The sequence below is a fragment of the Sceloporus occidentalis genome, unplaced genomic scaffold, assembly GCF_023333645.1.
Source record: "Sceloporus occidentalis isolate IW3139 unplaced genomic scaffold, rSceOcc1.0.p SCAF_4, whole genome shotgun sequence".
In the NCBI taxonomy this organism is placed as follows: Eukaryota; Metazoa; Chordata; class Lepidosauria; order Squamata; family Phrynosomatidae; genus Sceloporus; species Sceloporus occidentalis.
In genome coordinates, this window is record NW_028316984.1 from 186332190 (window position 1) to 186359211 (window position 27022).

The 27022-nt window shown below is 41.0% G+C and overlaps 1 protein-coding gene across 3 annotated transcripts in view; it reads left to right on the plus strand.

Annotated features, from left to right (window-relative positions):
• Window positions 1-27022, plus strand: part of LBHD2 (LBH domain containing 2) — a 95418-nt gene that overhangs the window by 35016 nt on the left and 33380 nt on the right. The window contains exons 1-2 of one of the 3 annotated variants that reach the window (XM_089522592.1): window positions 15348-15435; window positions 18356-18462. The exons of 1 other annotated variant lie outside the window; for it this stretch is intronic. The gene's annotated coding sequence lies outside the window, so the exon portion shown is untranslated. Of the gene's footprint in view, window positions 1-15347; window positions 15436-18355; window positions 18463-27022 lie in introns of those variants that run through there. One more of the 3 variants, XM_089522594.1, reaches the window with a different exon arrangement.

The following is a 27022-nucleotide window of genomic DNA, read 5'->3' on the forward strand; positions in this document are numbered from 1 at the left end:
TGAGGAACAGCAAATATTATGGTAAAGCTTTATAAATTATGAATAATTCATGAAAAATACAAGTATAACCTAATAGAACACAATTGATTTTACGTGGGAGAAACATGAATTCAAATAATCAAACTAGCAAGGCAGAGATGGTTTGGAGTTGAAAGGAAAAAGGATAAAGAAGGGTTAAAAAGAGGCAGTATAATAGCTTCCCTAATCCATGCACACATGGAGGAGAGCCGATTAAGGGAGCTGTAGTGTGCAGGGAAAATACTCTCCCAAATACAGATATCCTTGATCCTGTTGGAACCTTCTGGGAAGCACCTAGGCTAGGGAGTGCTGGCCCTCCTGGGTGAAACAATGCAAAGAAAAGGAAGACAAGCTAAACAAGGTCCTGTGTGCCATATCCAGGAATTTGAGAAAGAGAATGAACTAATAAAATTGTCTGGCCAAAATTAGATTGGCCACATGTACTGTTTTAAACGGGACAGTACCATTTTTTCCACATTTCCAGACCATCCCATTGTTTTAATATAAATGTCAGTTTTGTCTCGTTTTTTTTAAAAAAATGCCCTATTATGTTGCAAAAATGGTTTGAAATTATGGGTGTAAAAATGTGTCATGGAATGTGAGAAATTTTATGATAAGGCGCTGATAGATCAAAATTTGCTGTGTAAGATTACTTCACTGGAGAAATATTCATGGTGCAGTTGTGGTGAAATACAGTCATCGTGTATATCTAATTTTTTTCTGAGTTCTGTCACTAAAGATTAATTATTAGCTCCATAAGTTCATGTAATAAACTTCTGTTATTGTCTTACTTTTTCATGAATATGGAATATTACATAAGCCTGTTCCATTTTTGCTATCCCAATGTTCCATATTTACCTCCAGGAAATATGGCCAGCCAAGCCAAAATTCCAGATCCTAGGGGCATGTCTGCTGGTCCAAATAAATTGGTTTCCCTCCATCCTTATGGCGTCTTCACAGTGTTCACAACTGAATTCAGAGGCATGCATTGACTTAGATTAACTATGCTCTAGTTAAGGGATTTTTTCACGTGGGGAATATTCGAAGGTTAAACGAACGTCAGGCTGAGGTCATCCATGGGATTTCAAGTTATTTCTCAAGAGAATATCAAACGATGTAGCAGGCAATCTGCACTGTTGTTTGTGGTTTTTTGCTTTGTTATTTTATGTAATTGTATTTTGCACTGTTGTAAACCGCCCTGATGTTTCGAAGGGCGGTATATAAATAAAGCTATTATTATTATTATTATTATTATTATTATTATTATCTAAAGGCAGTCCAAACACAGTCACAAGTCATCCCAGGAATAGCTAAATTTGGAAAAACATTGAATTTATAAATGTTAGAAACAGACAGTAAATGCTCTGTGGGAAGCTGTTATTAATCTGGTCTTAGCATATTCTAATAGTTGCTTCCTGAATGTTCCGAGAGTGTGGTGCGAATCGTGTAGGGAGAGGCATTCCCTCATGTAACTCAGGCCCAAGCCATGTTGGGCTTTAAAGGTAATGACAAACACTTTGTATTGCCCCCGGAAGGTAATCGGCAATAAAAACCGATCAGTATGTACTCATGTGATGAATTTATTCACATTCACACAGCTTTCTCTTTTGGATTGATGCTGTTTTCGTCTTTGCGTGTGATGAGCTAGTATGTAATTCTGTGCATTTTCGCATTGACCCCACTTTCTTCTTTTGGGATGGTGATGAATTCTTTTATGTGAAAAGGTCCTAAGTATCATTCCAGTTAAAGGTGCAGCATTATATACACAAATCTCATTTGTACACCTGTAACATGTGAAAGGGTGCCTAAATACCGTAAAGGCACCAGATCTCATATGATCTTGGGAGCTAAGCCAGATCAGCCCTGATTAGTATTTAGATGGGAAACTCCCAATGAATACCACGTGCTGTAAGCTATATTTCAGAGAAAGGAACTGGCAAAACCACCTCTGAGAATTCTATGCCTAAAAAGCACTATTAAATTCATGGGGTCACCATATGTCAACAGGCAACTTGGAGGCGCACACACACACACAGCACATGAAACCAACTAATAGGTCATGTGAATTAGATGAAAAGCTTCTTTAACACACTGAATTTTGGTTCCAACAAAAGGCAGCCAAGTGCCTCTGAAAAGCTCACGGGTAGGATCTGAATACAACAGTTGCCTGTTTTGTAGTACTCCGGGGCAAACTGTCCTTGAATGCTGGGGTTTGTTGGTTAATAGACATTGATGTACTTATCTTCTGTGAATTTATTGAGTCCAGTTACTTCCAACTATGGGCCCTTTGATTTTATTGAACTGCACACAAACCGTATCCCCAAGCTGCATGACCAAAGGTCAAAGATGATGAAAATTCTAGTCTAACACCATTGGCTCTTGAAATCCATGTAAGCTAGTAGAGAGCAAGGAGATAGTGACTGCGGTATGATTTCTGATAGTCTTGGCCATAGTTTTTAGATTTACTTAATGTCACTCTTGTCATCTTAGCGTCATAGAAAAGTATTCATCATATGTTAATGGAAATACAGGTGCAAGTGTGTAAAATATATTTCACCATTTGATTGTTTATATGGCAGAAATGAAGGCACTGTAACCATTTCAGCTGACTGGGCTGCACAGTAGGTATGTGCAAGTGTATATGTGTGTGTGAGAGAGAGAGCATCTGTAAATGATTTGGCATGACTTAATGTTGTTGGTTCTTTTTTTAAAAATCAACACAAGAATTTTATATCACCTATAGCTGCATAAAATGGTTATGGTTATAATAATTGGTTTTATTTAAGATGCCACAAGGCACATTATAAAATGTTTGCTGTGGTAGCATGTCCACCTCTCTAGAATAAAACATCAGAAGTTATGACATCCATGAGACCTCACAAACCACGTGGTGGAGTCATTCCTGATATGAGACTGGGGATGACATGATGGCACTGAATGAGGGATGAATAATTGTCACAGTGTAGGAGCAGGTCATGGTCATGATGAAAAACCATGGGGAGGCAAGGGAGAACAATTGATGGAACTGGGGTAATTGTGGAGATGGACCATAGAAATCAGATTTCTAGATGAAAGATCTTAGGACTGTTGATCAAGCATACAGTGGAGCAGGTTTTTTTTTATGGAAACAAATGCAGTGGTCTGGATACAAGCCTGCTGTTCCACAGAAGGATGGTCTTCTGTTTATGAAAGCAAGTTTAATCCACTTCCAGTATGTGAACTTGAAATCTGCTTCCATATTAGGAAAGTGGCAAGGAGATTGTCACCAATGTATCCTGTTCAGAGGGCTCTTCATTATTTATTATTATTATTAACCTTTATTTATGAAGCGCTGTAAATTTACACAGTGCTGTACATACAATCTTTTTAGTTAGACGGTTCCCTGCCCTCGGGCTTACAATCTAAAAAGACATGACACAGAAGGAGAAGGGAGTGGTGGAGGGAAAGGGTAAGAAGTCCAGTAGTTCCTCTCTACCTCCAAGGCCTGGACCAAGGCAGATGGACTGGAGGGAGGGCTTGGCTTCATAATGGATGGTTAATCTTCCAGGGAAAATACATACTCTCAAGTAGGATAATGCATATACAGTACATAGCAATACAGGAAATGGTTTTGGGGGCATGAGATGGAGAGGGAATTGGCAAAAAATTGCCTCTGTTTCTATCCACAGTAGGACTCACTTTGCAATACTGGATCAAACTAGTGGGATGAAATCAATGGAACAAGTCAGTCATTACTAACAGTTATTTCAGTGGCTCTCCTACAAGCAGGACTAAAACAGGTTTGATTTAGCCCAGCATTTTTAATGCAAACTTTGCAAATTACCATTCACACATATAAGTCAGACCCGACATCAGTTCTTAGTTACTGCCCTTTTCTCATGTTTAAAGCAGGATTGTACTATCAGCATAGGGTTAAAAAAACACCTGTAATTGTTTAATTGTGAAAGACAAACCTTGTATTCTTATGCTGTTATGCAGTGAGAGATTAGTAGATCCATACCACATTAGGATGGTTTGAAATGTGCAAGATACTATTTCCCTATACTCTCCAGGGAATGTCACTGAATCCGAAATCAGCTATGAGTTTGACATATGTCACAGAAGTATCTATATTTACAAGGCGCATAACACAATGCCTCCTCTGTTTTCTCTATAGTGGAAAAAATATGAATGTTGCATTTTAAATGCTTTTTTCAAACCCTGGAAGGTTTGTAGATCGTTGTGGAAATAAGTGTTATTTATTTATTTATTAAAAGGCTGCACATACTCTAGAAAGAGCAGCCTCCCACTCCGTTTTCACTCTCCAGAGCCACATGCTGTGTTTCGTTCAGAGATGTCTGAATCTTCACATCAATAAGTCGCTTTATCTCATTGCCTTTGGAGAGAAATCGACATCCTTGTAACTGATGCATACACCTTAGAAGAGGAAGGCAGCTCCAGCCCTGTGGAGCAGTGGAGAACTCGAGTACAGCGTGGGTGGGAAGAGGCAAGAGCAGCTTCTGGAAAGAGAACAGAATGGAACTCTCTAATTTGCAGTTTCTGACATGTCTCGCTTTCCTCAGTTGCTTAGGAGAACCAGGGCGGGAGAAATTGGATTCCAAAGAGGAGTGGGTGGTTTTAAACAGGATCCTCACACACATGTGAATTTCTCTTTGGTTGGTCGTGTTTGAAAAATAATTTGTACATTTTGTATTATATCACCCTTGAATTTTTTTAATTCTCGAGGTCAGGGCCAGGGGACCATTTGTTTCTGTCAAGGGTCACACTCCCTGGGTGTGTGTGTGTAATTTTTTGTGTTTGTGTCGGGAAGGGCTGAAGCTAGAAGGAGGTTGGATGGCCCTTGTGGTGGCTTCTAACTTCATACCCTCCAACATTTGACAGATGAACATGTGTGGCCAAACATCAGAATGTGGGCAAGATGGCAAAAGTTATTAATGAGCTAGGAATGACTGCAGCAGCTTGATTTTGCCTGTGCCTATGCAGAAGGGCAAGATTTTACTCCCTTCTCTCCATTTGGATGTACTTGGTGTCCCTTATACAAAAGGGCAAAATCAAGGTTTGCTTTTTGGAATATACAGTGAATTCTTGGTATCTACTGGGGTTTGATTCCAGGATTTCCTGTGGAGACCAAAATTCATGGATATTCAAATCCCATTAAATACAATGGCATAGTAAAATGGTGTTCCTTATATAAAATGGCAAAATCGAGGTTTGCTTTTTGGTATTTTGTGTTTTTTTTGGGGGGGATACTTTCTTCTTTTTGTTAATAAATACCTTTTATTTTAAATTAGAAAGTCTCAAACAATATTTCTTTCTTAACATTACAATAAAGGAAAGAGTTTAAAAAGAAAGATGTTAACGGGGAAGGGCAAGTTTTTACTCCCTTCTCTCCACTCCTGCTTGCTGGGTGAACTGACTGAACACGTTGTTGTTTTTTACCAGAACAATGCAAATATCCTCACTCATGCATTCCGGTTTTGTTATTCATACTTTGAAATGGCATCAGTCTGCACCTCTTCGGGATTTGGCTGTGGAAAGGGGTTGTCTCCTGTTGCCAGTCCTGACAACCCAAAAGTAAAAAAGCTGCCATTTTTCTCTGCTTTGCCATTCGGATTAACTACGCATTATTTCACTTGGGCAGTCCCTAGTGTGATAAACTACCCGAATTTGCAAGTTTTGTTTAAATTCAAATGTAGTTTAAATCACGTTTAACTCCCGTTTTCCCGCGGGATCTGCCCTAGTGTGATAAACTCAGTTGTCTCTGCCACCAGCTTTGCCTTTCTTTCTGCCACTTCTTTCTATCTCTTTCTGCTGCCCCCAAGCATACTGCCAAACGAGGGACAGTTTGACTTTTCCAAAGGTTTGCATTGATCAGTTGTAGAGGACTTTTGAAATTAGACTTGAGCAATAGCAGTTTGAGGGCCATATTTTGTCTTCCCTTGCCTTAAAATCACTTACAGTCTACCCAATTATTTCTCCTGAAAGTACAACCACAGAGAAATGTTGCACGGTATATAAGAGTTGCCATACTGGCTCAGAACAATGCCAGATTAGTTCAGGGCAGGGTGACAAGATGTCATAACTGCAAAGGCAGACAAGGCACTGCAAAATGGAGAACAATCAAGAGAAATGGGGGACATTACAAAACAAAAGCTTAAAAAAACTCCAATAAAGATGAATTCAAGCTTTTTGTTATTTCGACTAGGAGCCACTGATAAATTTATCTGCCATACATTTGTCTACTTGTAAAACCATCAAGGGTTTGGGTGGTTGCCCTTGCCTAAAAAAAAACCCTATGAAGTTCATGGGGATCACTGTGGAGCTTATCACACAGAGCCTTACCATGGGCAAAACGTTCCTGGAGCGTTCCTGAAACACGAAGGTGTGATAGCGTGCCAAGCTTCTAAAACGTCATTGAGGCATCCCGCTTCTCTCCCATCAACAAAGCGTTCACGGAACAGCCATTTTTTGACTAATGGAAGATCCCATTATTCAAAAAATGGCTGCTCATTGACGGGAGAGAAGCAGGACATCTCAATGATGTTTTAGAAATGTGATGCACTATCATACCTTTGTGCTTTAGGAACCTTTTGCCAATGTTTTAACAATGGGAAGTGCCTTCGATATACAGATATACTGCTCTGTACCACATTAGATAATCCCCAACTTGTGACTCAACAATTGACTTGAAGGCACAGACATCCACACTACATCTTGCATTATCAGAAGAACTGCTCCCTTTCATTTCTTCTGATTCCCTCACCATTTAAAGTGGGAGGGAAGTGAGAGAAAAAGTGTGTAGAGGAAGATTCTATCAGCAACTTTGAGACTAACTTATTTATTATTGTGTGTATGTGAATGTGCCTTCAAGTAGTTTGTCGGTTTGTGGCGACCCCATGAATTTAATAGGGTTTTCTTAGGCAAGCAAAACTCAGAGGTGGTTTGCCAGCTCCTTTCTCTAAATTATGGGCTTCAGCACTTGCTACTAATTGGTGGTTTCCCATCCAGGAACTAACCAGGGCCAACCCTGCTTAGCTTCTGAGATCAGGCAGGATCTGGTGCCTTTATGATTTCATGAACTAAATGTACATGCACCTGAAAGTGCGGATTGATATGCATGAAAGCTCATGCTAAAATAAACCAGGCAATTTCAAGGTGCTGATAGTTCCCCCTCCTCCTCCTCCTTTTCTCTCTCGCACCCTTTTTGTGCCAAAATAGACTAGCACAGATATCTCTTTCAAATTACATACCCTTACTATATAATGCATAATGTTATACAGTGGGCCCTTAGTATCCTCTGCGGTTTGATTCCAGGACACACATACACACACGCGGATACCAAAATGTGTGAATGCTCAAGTCCCGTTATATATTAATGGCACAGTAAAATAGTGCACCTTATATAAAAAAGCAAAATCAAGGTTTGCTTTTGGGAATATAGTTTTTTAAAAAACATCCTCAAGCAGTGGATGGTTCAGTCCATGGATGCAGAATTCATGGATATGGAAGGCTGACTGTAGTATTAGGAGACAGAGAGAAAAACCTTTTCCTCAACTCTTTCTCCACAACATGGAATATTTTGCCTATTTTCTAAGCTAAAATAGGAATCTGCCTTCTGCAAAGGTTCATGTACATTGGTTGAAATACTCTGGGCTACCCCCAGACTATTCTGGCCCTGGATTTCCCCCCACCCCCACCCCCAAATTACCTCTGCACTTTGGGTGGCTGTTGACCTATGCGTCCTGCTCTGCTGCCTGCTGCTGGCATGAGTCAGTCTCTTTGAGGTTGGAAACAAGGTGCCCAATGCCAATCACATGGCTGGGAGCCTCAATGTGGCCTCAAAAGGTGCAACGTGCATGCCATGTAGCACAGCAAGACACATGTGTAACAGTTGTTCACATCACTACTGAGTGCCTTGGATTTTCCTGAAAAAATCTAGAGCAAAAGGTGAGGATTTTTAAAAAAAGTCTTAGGTAGGGATGTGGTGTATTCAATGTGGAACTGGCCTCATGCTATGAAAACAGTGTGTGCTTGATTTGGGGATTTGACCCTACATTAAGCAGGGGCTTACATGTAGATAGGTTGTGAAGAGGGTGTGGAGAAATCAGGTTAATTGACCCATGTAGACATGCCTTGGTCTGTCTCATTCAGTATCATCTTTACTATCTAACAGAGGTTCTCCAAAGGGATGCTGGGGATTGAATCTGGGTATGCATCCTTGGTATGCAAAACATATGCTGCAACCCTTTTAACTACAACCCTTTTAACTACCAAAAAATTAGGGACTGTACCTTCTACATAGGCACAGTTGCAGCATTTTTGTTGTTGTTGTTGTTGTTGTTGTTGTGTGCGCCTTCAAGTCATTTCTGACTTATGGCGACCCTATCTGGGGTTTTCTTGGCAAGATTGGTTCAGAGGAGATTTGCCATTACCTTCCCCTGAGGCTGAGAAAGTGTCGCTTGCCCAAGATCCCACAGTGGGTTTCATGGCTCAGTGGGGATTCAAACCTGCTTCTCCAGGATCATAGTCCAATGCCCAAACCACAACACCATGTTGCAACATAAGCAAATGCAATGTGTAAAGCAAACTTCAACACTCTGGCAAGCATAGTGCATGGTGCATTCTGCTTTGATCCTTGGATACCGAATCAGTTTTCAAGATTTATAAATGACCATCTATAGATCTGAACTATTGCTTCAAGGTATGTTCTTTTGTAAAGATACATGCCACAGGGCAAGTTCCCTTTCACTGAAATGATTATTAAAGTGTTATGCTAATGTTTCCATATGTTACATGGAGAAATTATTAGCTTCAGGCATTTGAGGTGTGAGTCACATTCTTGTCATAAAATCATTATTCCTAAAGTCAAGCAGAGCAAATCAAGTAATTTTTACAGTCACAGTAATATGTGACAGGTTGGATATTGAGGAAATGTACTTTGTTGTAGAATATAAAAGGCTGTTTAATACATGCCTTCAATTGCCTGTTGGCTTTGCCTAGCATGTCATAAAACTATGGAATGTGCTGCCACATGATATGCTGCTCTGTACCACATTAGATAGCTTTCAAAATGAATAAAACAAATTCATGAGAGAATAAGGCTACCAGTGGCTATTAGCTATTATGACTGTATAGTGCTTCCAAGCACTATGCTGGGGAGGAAGAACAAGAGATGTGTTGAGTACCAGTTTGCTGGAAATGTGGGGTATTAGTTATGATGACAGTGATAGAGAGTACTGTCTTCATTCTCTGCTTATGAGCTTCCTAATGGAACCATTCTGTCCTCCAAGAAAAATTGGAAATTGGGCTAGAAGGATCATTGATTTGGTCCAGCAGGCTTCTCCTCAATGTTCAGAAAGCAGAAGTGAAATTGGAACTCCAGGTTGCAGCTGGTTGTTTGGAACAGGTGACTAGTGGGAGCAAGCATGGGTTTGTCAAGAACAAAGCCCGCCAAACTAACAGTATATGTTTTTTTTTAAATGGGTCACTAATTTAGTAGATGGTGGGAATATTGTGGATGTAATTAATCTGGATTTCAGCAAAGCACCTGTGGAATAATCTTTCCATAGGGGGCTAGTTTGACTGAAAGAAAACTTGGACCTCACATAGACCTGTGGTGGGTACTTGAACCCACAAACATCAGCACTAGACTGAATTCAAAAGGGCCTTGACAAACTAGAAAACTGGGCTGAAATTAATAAAATGGAAACAGAACCAAATGCAAAATTCTACATTTAGGCCACCAAAGCTAAATTCACAAGTATAGGTTGAGGGATACCTGGCTGAGCAATACTAAATGTAAAAATGGCCTTGGGTTTATTGTTGAGCACAGGTTGAACATGAGCCAGCAGTGTGATGCTGCAGTAAAGAGCACAAATGCTATCTTAGCCTGCATTAACAGAACTGTAGTTTTGTAGTCAAGGAAAGCAATAGTCCCACTATGTTCTGCACTGATCAGGCCTTATCTGGAATAATGTGTTCAGCTTTGAGCACCTCCTTTTAAAAAGGATTTAGACAACTAGGTGCAAGTTCAGAGATGGGCAAGGATGATAAAAGGTATAGAGAACAAAATCTATGCGGAGAGGTTGAGGGAGCTGGGTATGTTCAGCTTGGTGAAGAGAAGAATGAGGGGTGATATGATTGCACTCTTTAAATATCTCAGCGACTACCACAAAGAGAAGGTGGAGGCTTGGTCTCTGCTACCTTGGAGGGTAGAAGTAGCTCTGGTGGTTTTAAGTTACAGAAGAGTAAATTTTGTTTGAACATTATAAGGAACTTCTTGACAGTGAAAGTAGTTCAGCAATGGAACCAACTGCCTAGTGGGGGTGGGATCTCCTTCTTTGAACATTTTCATGAAGACAATAGCTACCTGCTGGGAATGATCTAGTTGGAAATCCTGCAGTGAGTGGAGAATTAGACCTAATGGTCCATAGGACCCCATCCAACCCTGTGATCCAGAGCTTAGAAATATTGTGTTACTTTGGAAGGAGGGGGATGGAAAAGCATCTTTTTGCAAAACAATTCAGTGACTAGTAACATCATTACAGTCAGCCCTCCATATCCATGGATTCAACCATCCAAGGTTTGAAGATATTTTTTAAAAAATTCATTCCAAAAAGCAAACCTTGGCTTTTGCTATTTAATATAAAGGACACCATTTTACTGCACTGTAGTATATGATGAGACTTGAACATCCATGGATTTTTGTACCCAAAGGGGGGCCTGGAACCAATGCCTAGCGGACTTGGTCCTGAACCAAAGCCAAGGGCTCACTGTAACCTTCCCCCCGCTGCAAAGCAAGTACTGTTAATTCATTCTGGGTTTTTTCATTCTAGGAAGTGTAATTTTTAAAAATGGTATTTAAATTTATTTATTTTTAAAGATGGATTACAAAAAGAATTAAGAAACAAGAAAAGGTGACAAGTAATGCAATGAGTAATGGGGGAATAATAGAAATGAGTAATAGGAGAAACTAGGGAATGGTAACAGTTCCTTCTGACATATTATTGTCCATGTTCCGGAATGAACTTTTGTATACTAGATGTAGACTAAAGTGGGCAAAGTGTGGCCATGTGGGCTATTTTCATTCCTTTCAGGACCCCATTGGGTCATAATATTTTGCCCCTAAAAGTCCTGCAGTGGCCGGGAAGTGTATTTATTTACTATCGTTTCCTGGGGTGGTGGTGGCGGCATTTTAGGATCAGGACAGGCCTTTTTAAAAACAAGAAGTGACTTCCGGGCACATCTTGATGTTTAAAAAGGGCTTGGAGCCCTGGTGGCGCAGTGGTTAAATACCTGTACTGCAGCCATTCACTCAAGACCACAAGGTTGCGAGTTCAAGACCTGCAAAAGGGCCCAAGCTCGACTCAGGCTTGCATCCTTCCGAGGTCGCTAAAATTTGTTGGGGGCAAATTAGCTTACTTGCTAATTAACTTACTTGCTGTTCACCGCTATGATCTTTGGAATAGCGGTATATAAATAAAACAAATTTATTATTATTATTATTATTATTATTATTATTATTATTATTATTTCACTGTACCTAAAATTGCCTTTGGGAGCTCATACCACAGCAAAAATGTGCCACCACATCCTTGAAGTGTTTGGAGGCATTTGTTTTGCAGGGTGTGTGTGTTTGGGGTGGGTGCTTTCCATGATGGGTTAATGTGACCCCTTAGTCTTTCACAGTTGCCCACTCCGATGTAGACCCTGTATATCCATCCAGGTTTGCCTCTCTTGGATTTGGCATGTCCCCTTAAAGGGTCTGTATTTGCACTTGGAGCCTTAGATTATTCTCCAGTTTGGAGCCTTTTGATAGACCCTGTGATAAGTGTTCCTGAACCAGTTTTCATGGGTCTGGGGCTTCCATACTGCTTGCTCTGGGATTTGAAGACCAAGTTGCCCAATAGACTGGACTAGTCCAGTGAACCTGGCTGTGTAAGGCTGTATCCACATTACAGAAATAATCCAGTTTGGTACCACTTTAAGTGCCACCTTAAGAGCTCTCTGCTCTGGTGCCACAACAGTGTACAAGTCCCAGAATTCCATAGCATTGAGCCATGGCATGTAAAGCAGTGTCAAATTCAATTAGTTTTGCATTGTGGATATAGCCTTAGGCCCGGTACAGGCAGGGAGCGGCGTGTCCGTGCCGATTTTAGGGTTCTGGATCGCGCACTAACTGCATGCTCTGGACTCCATCATCATGACGTCCTCTTGTCCACATGGCGGCCTCCATGATGATGTTGCTGCCGCGCCGTGTCCGGACATCACTTCTAGGAAGTGACGTCATGGCGGTGCCCTTTCCCCTTTACGGCACCACAAAAAAGAAGTCGCTTAGAGTGGCTTCTTATTGGCAGCGTGTCGGTGCCATGCGGTGCGGCTGCTGTGGCACCGACAAGTGGGAAAGACAGACAGCACGGAGCTGCCTGTATATATCGCACATAAGTCTTCCAACACCACTTCCTCACACTCCTCTTCTCCAGTGGTACCTGATAGAAGGGTTCTACTGTTCTTTGGAGTTTGTGTTTGGTTTTCTGAGTGGGACTCATGATACTGTAACTTTAGGATGTGGAGAAGTGGAAAAGAGGGGATTTAGTGTTTTAATGCCCCCACTAATGTCAGGGTGGTCAAGTAGCTTGTGATTTCAAAAATGTTGAATAGAGGAGACTGGAGTGAAGTCAGGAGCAGAAATGGCAGAAATGGCATGAAGAAGAATCTGGAACATAATGTATGGAGGGTGGTAGAATCTGGAGTTTACTGGGTTCGAAATCTGGTGGAGGGGAGGCATAGTCTTCTTGGTAGCTGTTCCCAGGCTATGGGATTTACTGCCATAGAAAGCTAGGCTGACTCCCTCTCTGTTCTCCTTTCTCAAGCCTTTTTGTTTCAACAGGCATTTTCAATTCATTGTGCAGAAGGATCTTTTTATGGGGTATCTGCAGTATCTTTATTTCTGTTTTTGCTGCATGCCTGGAAGTCATTTCTGATTTATGGTGACCCCCAACATGAACCTATCACATCTTTTCTTTGAGAGATTTGTTCAGAGGGGACATCCCATTGCCTCCTCCTGAGGCTGAGAGAATGTGGCTTGCCCAAAGTCACTGAGTGGGTTACCATGGTCAAATGGGAAATGTAACCCTGGTCTCCCAGACTAACATTCAAACCATGATACCATGCAGATTCATCTTTATCTTTACTTGTAACATTTTTAAATGATTTTGTACTTTTTCAAATTAATGGTACTTTAATAATATAAGTAGGGAGGGGTGTTTTTTTTAGCTCTGTCTTATGGCTAAAGAAAGATATAAATTTAATTAAAAATAGAATAGATGAGTGGTAAAGCATGAGCTTTACCTATACAAGCCTCTAGATCCACTTTTGATATATTTCTTGCTCTGGGATTTTCAGGTGGTCAAGACTCTGAAAAGCTACTTATCAAAGTAAATAAATGAGCAACTGTCTGAACTAGACTAAGGGCTTTTTCAGACAGTGAAAATAATCCTGGTAGAATCTGGGTTGAATCTTTGTTGTTCACAAGCATTTTGAATGCACTCAAGCAAATTGTGTGTATGTGCCAAAACCCCCACTTAACCTGGGATAATCTATCTCAATACCCCCCCCCCCCCCACCGAGTTTTCCTAAAAGATTTGCCTTGTAGGCTGTGTGAATAACTGATGTGAATAGACCTGGAATAAACTGGGATAAAACTTTGCATGTCTTAAATGTGTTTTGAATACATCCTCTTCATCGACTCCATCGTTATTTGCAGTGCTGACATGTGTGAGCAACAGAACTTGCAGAGATGCTCATAGATGCGGTTCCGATTTAAATAAAATAGTGTGAACAACAAATCAGGAATGCGTAAATGAGATTATTTGCATAGTCTCACTTAAAAAAACCCAACATCTGAATGGCCCCTAAAATCTAATCTGCACTGCAGAAATGATGCAATTTGACATCACTTTAACTGCCATGGCTAAATGCTATAGAATCCTGTGATTTTTAGTTTTGTGAGGCACCAGCAATCTTTGGCAGAGAAAGCTAAAGAGCTTGTAAAACTGCAAATTGCAGGATTTCATAGGGTGGGGCTATACGACTTAAAGTGGTGTCAAACTACATTATTTCTGCAGTGCAGATTAGACGTAAAACAGTTTTTCACATAATGTTCCTTACCAGTTATCAGATCAAATCTTTTTTATTGCTGAACAATGATAATATTCGGGGGTTGACCACCATAACTAAAATAAAGGAGACAGCCAGGATAGAAGGGAACCTGTGTTAAACCACAGGGATTTAATCTTGTGCATTATTTAGTCTCATTCAGATAGATTATTCCATATATAATGGTTTGTAACCGCTAACCTTTTTTCCCTCAAAGAGTGATGTGCAGTAGACTGGGTCAACCAGAATTTTAATAGATGTTGATATCATAAGCAGAGTTTTAGAGGGCAGAGAGTTGCTGCTGTGCTTCTTCCCAACACATCCTTATCACTCACAGAATATTTTGTCTCACCCCATTTTCACAATAAATGTGAGGAAATTGAAATGGGAGATGAATTTCATAAGGAGAAAGGATGTCATAGTCTTTGATTTGATAATTAGAGATGAGAATGAAATTGCTTAAAGCTTTCAACTGAAATCCTGGAATGGATGTGTGTGTGTTAGAAGGAACAGGTTTAATGCTGGCATAAAAATGCAGAGTTAATTGCCTTGCACCAGAACAACCCCAAAATTGCCTGTGTGTACTCTCTAATTTGTAATAGCCCCCGGGGCTGGTCAGAGAAAGCATGTTGGAAGACTAGGGACAATTTTAACTAATCACTTTTTTTGAATGAAATCAGTGTGTAGTTAATCTACTATTATAAATTCTGTCAGGAAGGCTTCCTAAACAAGAAGGTTTGTTTAATTGTTTGGGCTGGGATCCAAACCACCGGAGGGCATGCAGTGCACATACTGCTGCCATTCACTTGGGTGAAAATGCCTTTTTCATGTCTGAGGAAATAGCTGTGTCTGGCATAAAAATATTTCTTGCAATGATTGCTTGAACAGGGGTGGTGGTGGTGGTGAGGAATAAATGTGAACTGTACTCAAATGTTTACTGGCTTTCATAACTGTGATTTCTCATATGCTTCTGCTAACACAGACATTCCAACATAACAGAACTGTATGTATTCCATAGAAGAGCCAGTGTGGTGTGGTGGTTTGCGAATTGGACTAGGACTTTGGAGACCAGTGTTTGAATCCCTGCTCAACCATGAAAGCCCCCTTGGGCAAGTCACAGAAGAAGGCAAAGGCAAAGTCCTTCTGAAAAATCTTGCCAAGAACACCCTGAGACAGGATCACCATAAGTTGGAAACAACTTGAAGGCACACAACAACAACAACAAAATATATTTCATATTTGTATTAAGGAGAAAGCAAGGTAAAATAAGATACGTTCTCCCTCCTGAGGTAGGAAGAATTAATTTGGCAGCTGTGCAAGTAGGATGCCAGCTATACAAGATGAAGATGAAGAGGTGATATGATAGCTTTGTTTAAATATTTGAATGGATGTCATATTGAGGAGGGAGCAAGCTTGTTTTCTGCTGCTCCAGAGAATAGGACCCAGAACAATGCATGCAAACTACAGGAAAAGATTCCATCTCAACATTAGGAAGAACTTCTTGACAGTAAGTGCTGTCGGATAGTGGAACACACTCCCTCAGAGAGTGGTGGGATCTCCTTCTTTGGAAGATTTTAAGCAGCAACTGGATGTCCATGTGTTAGGAGTGCTTTCATTGTGTGTTTCTACATGGCAGGTGGTTGCGACTAGATGGCCCTTGAGGTCTCTTCCAGCTCTGTGATTCTGAGGAGCCTGGGTGGCACAGTGGCACAGCCATAACATTGTAAGTTCAGTTCTAGAGGAGGGCTTCAAAGTCCACTCAGCCTTCCATCATTTCATAGGTTGGTAAAATGAGTACCCAGCTTGTTGGGGGCAATTAGCTTAGGGAGTGATAGTTCAGTATAAGTGGTAGAGAAATGTATTTGCTATTGCTATGATTCTATGGTTCTAAGGAGTAGTGGAGGTGAATACTGTGGCCTTTCTGTGTAGTGTGTGTGTGTATTGGTCTATTTGGTTGAGCTTCTTGGTTTGGTTTTGTATCTGCAGGTGTTATATAACATTTGCTCTTTAGTACAGTTTTCTTTGTGTGTTTTCCATCTGTAATTTTTGGTTTTTAGTTTACTTGGAGCTCAGAACACTCTTTTTATATCAGCATCACATCATCCATCCTATATAGTCAATGAATCATCTCTCTTGTCATTAGGGTTCTGCAATTCCATTCACCATGCTGGTGTGATGACAGAAACCTTACCCTTCCCTACCAGCATGGAGGTCAGGAGAGGACAGATATCATGATGTTCTCTGTAGCCCTACTTACTTGTTCATGCTTCATGCTGCAGAAGAAGGGATGGAACATTTTGTTTTGGTGCCAAATACTATTGGTGCTTCAAGCAGCTCTTTCCCCCAAATCAGATGCAAGCAGGAATCCTGTAGGGTAAAAAATGGTCACTCTCAGAGACTGTGTAACTGTGGTCCCAAGTGCAGTCAGTCCTTCTGCAAATATCTCTTTCCTCTTTTGACTTGTTGGGTGGTAAGGTCACTGACCATTGTATAATGGGTTAACTCAAGACTGTGGCACTCAAGGTACAGTTCTTTGTGTGTGTAAGATTTTGGCCCAAACTATTCTTCTTCACCACCAATATAATGGAAGGAAGCATTAACCTTCCTCTAGTCCCAAACACCAGTGTCTCTCCACTAGGTAAGTACATGTACAGGGCTTTGGAATTGAAATACGGAGATGGGGAGGATCACAAATCCTCTTGGTCACAAATACAAGTACAGTCAGCCCTTCACGTTTGTGGTTTTGACTTTTGCGGATTTGATTATTTGTGGTTTTGATTAATATGTTTTCTCTAGGAATCTCTAGGTCCACCAGCAAAATTCTGCTGGAGATTAACCACACAGTTGTGCTGGAGAAACCAGAAGGTCCTAGAGAAAACACTTCTCTAGGCATTTGTAGGTCCTCCATCATGATTCTGTGATCTGCCTCTGGCAGATGTTCACCATAGTGTTGCACTGGAGGACTTGGAGATTCCTAGAGAGGTGTTCTCTTAGGTGAAAAAAAAATCGTGTTTTTTTATTTGTGGTTTTTCCACATTCATGGTGGTCCTTCACCCCTAATTCCAGCAAATGTGAATGGACCACTGTAATTGCTAACTGTCAATTAGCCTGTTAGCCCTGTTATGTCTCCTACACCCATGTGAAGAACAGTTGGCTGAACTGCAGAATAGTATACTCTTTCAGCCTCAGAAGAAGGCAGTGCCAACCCCCTCTAAAGGAATTTGCCAAGAAAACTCCACGATAGGGTTGCCATAAGTCAGAAACAGCTTGAAGGCACACAACAACAATAACCCCTGGTTTAGATTACCACACATCACTCAGAGTTGCTCAGGATAAGACTTTGGAGAGATTAAGTAATGCTAGGTTTCCTTGTTATGAAAGGAGTGTCAAGGGAACCAACAGCCTTTGGGTGGGTTTACGATCCTAATACCCCTAGTATTTTCACAGAAGAATCGAATTGCATTCTCCTTCCTGAGGAACAATTCATCACTCGAGGGGTGGGCCTCACCGGGTAACCCCCTAAGTTGGGGTGATACCACTGCTCCCCAAATGTTTGCCTTTTGACAGAAATGGGTTGTGGCATTCACCCTTTAAAACCCTGGAGCTCTGCAGAAGAGAAGTCATGAATGGGACAAGGATCAGTGAGCAGAGAAAAGCCTCAGTTCTTTTGAACTAGTTCTTTTGAGAAGAAATTAAATTTTCCTTTAAAAACATCACATCTTACCAAATGTTCACTTTAACCACATGAAACTATGTAAATGTAAATACATTTAGTCTGTGCTTCTGATATGGTAATTCAAAGGTACAACTTTAAATTTGCTAGTTGTTTATGCCATATTACATTCAGTTATATACTGTATAAGGGAATTAGGATTTTAGAGTAACATTAGTGCATTAGTACAAAATAGATCACTGAGGATTCTGTATGGTGTGGTATGGAAGGAGGTCAGTGGTAGAGGTGACACTAGGAGTTACTGCACCAGATGACACGAACGCCAGTGATGCCACAGCTCAGGAATCAGTGTTGGGTTTGTTATTTGGCACTAGAAATTGATGAGACTTCTGACACAGGACTTCCTTTGCTCTTTCTTCCTCTCTCTTTCTGTCAAGTTCATCATAACCACCCATCTTCCCACTGTTCTCTGTATCCTCTGATTCACTCCAATGTTGTCTCTTTCAGATACCTTGTGTGTTTGACGCAATTTGCCCAACACTTCCTCCCCAACACGAACATTGCCAGCAGGCACAGGTTTTTCTGGAGACAACAGCCATTCATGTGCTTAGAAGGTAAATGTGGTATTCATTATACCATCTTCTTTCCCTTATTTGTCCCAGCCAGGATGCTGCGGCTGGTATCATGTGCTCAGCCTCATCTTCCTGTTTTTGCTCAAAAGATCAAAAGAGTTGATATGTGTGCGCATTTTCATCTCAAATTCAGATTTTATGACCCCCTGACAGGCTGCACTGCTCTCAAAGAGGATTTGCTCTCAGTTGCAATCCTAGATGCTGTATGTGGGAAAGAAAGAGTGCCCCCTGACTCAGCAGCAGAATGAACTCCAGGCATCCATGTCTGCTAGTCACGGATGGAGAAATGCTAAAAGTATCTCTGACAATTGCACTTCCAGAATGAATGCTACATATCTTGGTTGAAGGGATGCATCTAGAAGAAGCAGCAGAATTGTTGTCATGATCATGTTCAACCTGGTAAAGAGAAGACTGAGGGGTGACAAGATTGCACTCTTTAAAGGGCTATCACAGAGAGGGGGGAACAGATTTGTTCTCTGCTGCCATAGTGTGTAGAACTAGTTCTAATGGTTTTAAGTTACAAGAGGGTAGATTTTGATTTCACAGGAGAAGGTACTTCTTGATAGTTAAACTTGTTCAACAATGGAACCAATTACTTAAAGAGAAGTCTCTTTCTCTGGACATCTTCAAAAAGAAGCTAGGCAACTGCCTGGTGAAGAAGCTTTAGTGGATTTCGTGCACTGAGCAGGGAGTGGGATTGGACAATGGCCAATGGGATCCCTTCCAACTCTATGATTCCCATAGAGAATTGTCATACTTCTCATGTGTCAGCTTCTTTATGTAAACTTTTGTGCAAAGAAGCCTATTGGGCATACTGGAAACATGTTATTGGGTTCTGTATTAATTTATAGCATACGATACATACCACTGTACCATATTGTGCCACCATATTACCCTCATCACCCCTGATCATGCCTGATTTCGGAAATGATGAGTGGGAACAGACTGGCAAGAATGAGTGGCTTGAAGCTGCCACCACTGAAGATAGATTGGGGCCATAGCAAACACATACTGCAGCCCCAGTCTGCCTTGAACTTTTCCCAGTTAGGGGAGGAAAATATCTGCTCCTATTTGGGCTGGGAAAGAAGCACCTTTCCCAGCCCTGCTGCAGCCTCAGAGTGGCTTCAAGATGCTCCAGCGGCATGTGACATGTAAATGGCATGCTGTAGGAGTGTCTTGAAGCTACCCAGTTTGGGCAGCCGCCCAGCTTCCAAGTGGTTTGGGAGTGTGGAGCATGTAAATACCACATACCCAAGATGCCCGAAAGGCATCTTTAATTCCCTTGGAGTGTAGTGGAGTCTCCTTCCTTAGAGGTCTTTAAACAGAGGCTGGATGGCCATCTGTCAGGTATGCTTTGATTGAGATTTCTTGCATGGCAGGGGGTTGGACTGGATGGCCCTTGTGGTCTCTTCCAACTCTATTATTCTGTGATTCTATGAAAACCCTATGAAACTCTTGGGTTTGCCTTAAGTTGCCAGGCAACTGGAAGACACATGTGCATGCATGCACGCACAAAGATGTAAGTGGTCAAGAATCAGGGGCAGGTCTGTTATGCAAAAAAGATACGCCCCTTCCCCATTTCTGCCATCTGCAATATGATGTCATACTTGTAATTTTACTTTGAACCCTTTCTGAATAATAAGGGCAGAGGCTGCAATGATAAGGTTCATGGAAATTCATGGGGTCACCATAAATTGGCAGGCACATACACACACCCCATATGAAGCCACTTTACGCAATTGGCCCATTTTACCCAGTACTGTCTATTCCAGCTAACAATTCCTCTCCAAGGATTCAGTCAGATGGTTTTCCACCAACCCAGCAATGTGAAATCCTTTTTAATGAGATGGTGCCAAGGACTGAAGCTGAAACTAGCAATGCCAAAATCTGTCATTCATGGCATTGCTGAGAATCTCACCTGCATTTTCATCCTGTCTGTGTTCCATATCAGGCTCTGTGGAAATTGTTTTTTCTTCCTACATGGAAATTGGTGAATACTTTTCTGCATATCTTTCTCCCAAAGTGCACACATGTTTGTATTCATTATCCCTAATGTGCAAATTTTGGTACATGTTTTTCTTATTGACTCAAGCTTACCTTTACACATCTATTCTTGGCTAAAATGCTTTTGCAAGCACTGGAAATGTTTATATTTCCAAGGTAAGTTGTAGTTGGTTCCGTTATTAGTCTTGGGAAGTATAAAGGATGTGCAAACCCAACAAATTTCTCTTCCATCCGAAATTGGAAGCATTTGCGTACAAAGCATCACAGATGAAAAAGGCATCCAAGCTTAATTAGGACAGCAAGAAAGAAAAAATGTCTCACAGATTCACTGGAAGAAGAACAATAAAGCTTTATGTAAACAACTCATCTGCAAAAGGAGAACTGGTTCCTTTGTTTGGTCAAATGTTCTTTATTGCCTTGCTTTCCATTGCTATGGCTACTGTTAGGCATTGGCAATATTTCCGTGAAGTCCATGTGAGAACCATTTAAAAAATGGTAATTGAAAAGAAGAAATGTTTTATTATGAAACAGCCATTAGAATCTAAACAAAATAAAAGGTGCTAAAAGAAATGAAAACATCTCTAAGCAAAACTAAGCTTGCTTAGTTTCAACAAGATCAGGAGAAATTTGTACATTATTAAGCCATAAAATGGAGATTGGAATTTATCTTTGTGATTAATACAGACAGCATTTTTTCCTATTTGTTCTCATGTGTTCTTCCAAACCTGATGTCAGTGAAGGTGGGGCAGAGAGACAGGTCCCTCCAAGGATCTTAAACCCCAGCAAGAGTTCCTCTAGGGGGGTGCGGGAATGCAGGCTGCACCAGCTGGCACTCTAAGTGGGGGTGACACCACCGCTCCCCAAATGTCTGCCTTTTGGCAGAAACAAGCTGTGCTGTTCTCCTGCATCCCTTTAAAATGCTAAAGCTCAGCAGAGGCGATGTGAGTGGGGCAAGGCTCAGTGGGAAGAGAAAGGAGAGGCCTCAGCGGGTTTTTTAAATTTTAATTTTATATATATATGTATGTATAAACATCACATCTTACCAAATTTTCACTTTAACCACATGAAATGATGCACATTTAGGCTATGTGTCTGATTTTATAATTTAAAGATATAATTTTAATTTTGCTAGTTGTTTATGTTGCATCTGTTGGCTTTGCAGTATATTTAGTAATATATGGGAGTTATGATTTATGAGTGACATTAGTACAAAATTTTTTTAATAAGGATTCTGTATGGTGTGGTATGAGAGGAGAACAGTGATGGGGGTGATGCCATGAGATACTACACTGGGTGTCACCAACCACTGAATACCAGACAGGTTCCACTAGGAAGATGTATTGTTCTTGCTAATTGCCATCAAGCCAATTTGGACTTATTCACCCCATGAATGAGAGACCTACAAGGCAACAATAACAATAACACTAAATGCATCTGAGGAAGTAGACTTAAGACTACGAAAGTTTATGTTGCTAATCTCTTTCTTTCAGTTAGTCTCAAAGATGCTACAAGATCTCTCCACATACTGATTCTGCAGACTAATACAGCTATATCTTTGAATTCCAGCAATAATGTTGTTATTAAGAGCCTTGCTAAGGGTCTTGCAAACTCAGAGCTGTGCTTTTCTTGATGGAGTCTATTTTATCTATAATGTGGTCTTCCTCTTTTTCTACTGCCTCCAGTTTTACCAAGCATTGTTGTCTGTTCTATTGAGTCATCTCATCTCAGTCTTTGAAATAATCTGGTCTCAGGTTGTGTAAGACTTTATGGTCTTAACTAGCCCTTTAATTCATACCTGGAAATAGACCGATTGTCAGTGAAGCTGTTGCAATAAGGGAGAAACATACTCTGTGACTAGTGAGCAGCTGAACAGCAACTGCAGCATTCTGGACCAGCTTCTGTTTCTACCATTCATATTTGTCAGCTGCCTTGAGTGCCATTGCTGGGCAAAAGTGAGGGTGTGCAGGGTTGTTGATAATAGGGTGATTTAAAGGTCTCTCATTTATAGGGTCGCCATAATTTGAAGTTGTCTTGACAGCAATTAAAAACAAATAAATGAATAAAATAGCAATAATAATAATGGAAGTTATTATGTACAGTGGCCCTTTATCAAAAAAGAGCATGCATCACCAAAAAAGAGGACAAAAGAAAACACCCAATTTATGGGAAATTATATAAGCTAATTGAGAAGTGTAGTTATGGTGGGAGGGGTGAAAACATTCCTCTGTAAGAATATTTTAAAAAACCCATTGAAATTTTTCTCCAGTCCCCTAATTTCTAGCAGTAATATAAAACTTTGGTTAAGGATTTAGAAATATAGTTTAGGCATCCAAAGAAAAGGGGCAGGCAGAGTTAACAAGGGAAGTGAACACAGCAAATATATGTCAATGACATGAATGATTTTTAGTGTCTCATTCTCTACAATGCTAGAGATTTGGAGACTGAAGGAAAACTACATTTGGGAGGATAGCATTTTTGCTTATGAAGACGATGCCCACATCTCCCCCCCCCTCCTCTTTAGGGAGAGCGCATCGATGTGCTGTTGCAAAATTCAAAATGAATTGTGTAATTTGAACAGAATCGCAATACATATCACCCGGTGGGGAAGATTGTGACCGGATGAACTCTGTCCTTCTTATGGATGTTATCTAGGTGTTAAGGATGGGAAATATCAAGTTGTCCTCCTTATGGTTCTTCACTTTTACATCAGATTTCCCCTTAGCACCCCAGAGTGTACAGACATGATAAAGAAAATACTCTTCTGGATGTGTTCATTGACTTTATGTCACCATGGAGAAGCTACAGTTAATCTGCAATAGATGTCAGTACGCGACTTGCAAAGAAGACCTCAGTTTGTAGAATACTATGTTTTAAAATCTTTATTTTTTTTTTTACAGAAATTCAGTTCTCTCATTATTGCAGCCAACATGCATGTCACATTCTCCACTCCTGAAGCAATTAAATTCTCACACCAATGTCTTGCACGGAAGCACACACCGAGTTACAAAAGTCTGTGTTTCCTGGACATGATGCAAGCCAGAAATGGCTGTTTTCTAAGCTACTTGCCTTTCTACATCACATATTCTTTCCCTTTTTTATCAGTTGTCCAACAGCTTCTACTGCACCAGCTCTCAGCACCCTCATGGACTAATAGGGGCACCTTATGGGTGACCCTCACTGTAGCGCATCATATTCCTTGCCTTCTGCTAACTCCAGTTCTGAAATCAGGCATTTTAAATTGATTGACAGCCAGCTGTAAAAAAAATCATGATGTGCCCTGAAGCCATTTGTTATCTCTCAGTGACATGAATGGGTAGCTCTTCTTCCCCCTATCCCCCAGGTACTTTATTTCTGTGCAGCATTTTTCAGGAGATACCTAGATATTTAGGCACTTCTGCATTTTGTAGATGGCATTATTTATTCTTGCTTTCTGCCCATATTCCCCTTGTCCCATTTCTGGGTGGAGTCAGAGAGCAATTTTAATCCATTTCAGCTCAAATCTGGCTTTCTGCCATGTATTTGGTCCTCTGTTATTTCTCTGTAGTGGCATAAAGTACTATGTGTCCTGCCACCCCTGTGCCACAGAATTTCCTCTGAACATGCAATTGATGGGTTGGGGAGGAATGTTCTGATTTCATCAGCATAGAAGCTGATATATTCTGACATCTGCTGCTGCATTCTCCACTTCTCCCCTCTAGCCAGAGTAGTTTGTCTAACATGGGGCATATCCACACAAGCTGTTTCTTAGGGATATATTCCACTACAGCCCCATCTACATGGGCCAAATAAAACTGCCTCCCCTTGCCCCCTCAGTGGGGAGTTTGGACAATGCAGCACCCAGCCTGTTCAGGGGCAAACCCAGGATATACCCGTCTTAAAACTTTTTTAAAAATACAACCTCTCCCTTGCTCTGAATCTTCCTGGATTATCCAGAGTTCTCCGTTTGGATGCTGGGCAGCTGGCTGAAATGTGTCCAGCTGTGACACCTCTCTTGAAATTTTGCACATGGCAAAACAAGAGGTTTATAGGATAGAACTCACCCATATATTTCTGGGATGAGAATCACTATTTAGTGCTATTGGGCTGTGTTAGGTTAGTGACTCCCTAGTTTATCAAGTCTCCTTAGGAGCATAGTACTCCTAATGGGAGAAAAAACATAGCTTGGTAGCACAGGGCGTGCTTCGCATGCAGGAGGTCATAGGTTCAGTCCCCATCATCTCTACCTAAAAGGAGCTCAGATAGGAACGTTTGAAAACACCCCTCTCTAGCCTGAGACTTTGGAAATCTGCCATCAGTTACAGTAGCACCCCATTCCTAGAGAACCTTTGGTCCTCCAGATATTTGAAATCTGTTGTTGTTGTTGTTGTTGAGAGCCTACATATTGTTTCCAATTTATGGTGACCCTTTGGAATCCTGGAATTTGCAATTTTGTTGTTGTTGTTATCTGCCTTGATTCATTCCTTGAGTCAACCTTGATTCATGGTGACCCTGTAAATGAGATGACTCCAACCCGCCCTAGACTCTATCTCTCTGCTCAGGGCCTGGAGGCTCAGGCCCATGGGCTCCCTGAGGGTATGCTTTGATTGAGATTTTCTACAGTTTAAGGTTGCCATAAGTAAAAAAAACTACTTGGAGGCACACAAAATCAACAGCACATGGGTATGCTAGACTGAGAGATATGGTGCTCTGGGGCTACAAGTCAATGGGAGCTGTCAGGTGCTGTCAGTCCCATCTCCAGTTTCTGCCCAGCCACGCCAATGTCTTCCATGCTCCTGGCACTACCTCTAGTACTCCTGAGGTAACACCTCTTCCTAGCCTTGGTCTCCTTCACCCTTCTAGAGGCCTCCCTGTTTCACCAGCAGCACATGAGTCTGTTCTGTCCCAGAGGGAGAGGGTCACAGGACGGCTAGCTACCACCCTACCTTGGCTCAAGAGGAAGGTCTACACTACAGAGCAAAGCAAGACTCCCAGGTCCCAAGCTGTTAGTAGGTCTTCCTTCTGAGTAGTTATGCACATGATTGCACTGTACATTAGTGTTTTTTTAAACAGTGTAACCTGTACATGTTTTCTTTTTTAATCTTGTAAGCCTCTTTGGGTCCCAGCTTTGTGGAAAAACAAAAACAATGTTGAAATAAAATAATGGACTGGAATAATAGTGTGTAATGTCTACTCTAAAGTAAGCTCGACTGATTTCAAAGGGATTTACACAAAGAAAAGTCTACATAGGGCGGCTGCTTCAATCACTGAGCTTGTATGAATCACTATGGAGGTTGGAGGGAATAAGCCAGTGCAGGAAGAGTGGAGACCTGGCTTAGGTTCCAGCTTGAGAGAGAGAGAGAGAGATGCAGAAATGAACAGTTCTGATGATATGCTCCACAGAGTCAGTGGCGATGAACTGGATGCATATAATTAAAACAATGAACAACCCAGTAGGCATGGCAGCAATAATTCTTCTTACTGAAAACATTTTGCCATTGGAATTGAAATGACTTTCCTACAGAAGAATCTTATGAATGCATAGTGTTGCTTGGGAGACTAAAGGCAGTGAATGGGGTTGTGTGGATGAAGTGAGGAGAGAAGAGAATGTGTGGTTTTCAGTAAAAAAAAAAAAAATCAGCTATGGGTACACAAAAACGTATGCGATTCTGGTGATGACTGAGGGACACCTTGAGGCTTTCAGAGATGAATGGGGGTGGTTGTCTTACCATCTGGGGTGAGGGTTCCTGCTGTTCCATGATAGCTGGAAGATTTCAGTTCATTTCCTAGCAAGACTCCCAAATTCGAAAAAAAGCAACAAATGCAGGTCTCTTGGTTCTACCTTGTTTCCCGTAATGATAGCAAATCAAAAAGGAAGTAGAAGAATGCATTTGTGAAAGGGGAAATTGTAGTGCTAGGAAAGGAACAATAAAGTGCAAACAAACTGATGGAACAACTGGTCTGAGAAGAAAAGTTAACAGCATTTGAGGTTCTTTAGCTTAGGGAAAAAAGTGAGTTAAGAGGAGATGTGACAGAGGTGTAAACAATTGTGCATGATGAATAAGGAGTTCCCCCTGCCTCATACTACTAGAAACTAAGGCGTTATCCTCTGAGGTTAAATGGTAGAAGATTTAGAACAGATAAAAGCAAAGTTATTTCTTCACATGATAGTCAGTTAAACTGAGATTTGCCACGATCCGGTGGCAAATTGATGGCCACCAACTTGCTTGATTTTAAAGGGGATCAGACAAGCTCCATCCAATATCAGAGGCAGAATGTCTCTGTAAGTCAGTGCTGGGCAATACAAGATGGAGGGTATAATAATAATAATTCGTTTTATTTATATACCGCTATTCCAAAGATCATAGCGGTGAACAGCAAGTAAGCTAATTAGCAAGTAAGCTAATATAGTTGCATTCATGTCCTACTGGTGGGATTCAGACACAATAGGAGGCTTACGCAAGAACTGGTCAAAAATAGGAGAAAAAACCAATAGATAGGTATGCTGTGTATCACTAAGTACAAATGTAAAAAATGCAGGAATGCTACAAAAATTCTAAAC